The sequence below is a fragment of the Kryptolebias marmoratus genome, linkage group LG10 (assembly GCF_001649575.2).
Source record: "Kryptolebias marmoratus isolate JLee-2015 linkage group LG10, ASM164957v2, whole genome shotgun sequence".
Classification (NCBI taxonomy): domain Eukaryota; kingdom Metazoa; phylum Chordata; class Actinopteri; order Cyprinodontiformes; family Rivulidae; genus Kryptolebias; species Kryptolebias marmoratus.
The window spans coordinates 2,766,488-2,766,844 of NC_051439.1; positions in this window are offsets into that span (position 1 = coordinate 2,766,488).

Below are 357 nucleotides of genomic sequence, written 5' to 3' on the forward strand. Positions count from 1 at the left end.
AAGGCCTCCCACCTGTGGATATAATACTTACCTGCCTTCTTCACCAAGGAAATACTTACCACGTCCTCTGCTTCCAGGTTCCTGGTTCCTGTAATTATTCCTGCTCCCGATTCACTGTAAAATAAACTCACTTCCTATTATCTTGGTCTCCCGTGTCTGTCTGACGCCGAGCTGCTCATTTTAGAATATTTACGAATCCTGACAGTTGCTTGCTCTTTTCTATATGCAAACTGCTTTTTTACCTATTCCACTTCCAAATACAGAATCATAAAGGGGGCTGGAGTAGAAATATTTAAAGGAAATAAAATACAAACAAGATAATGTATATTTAAACAAAAAATAAAATATACAAAGGAA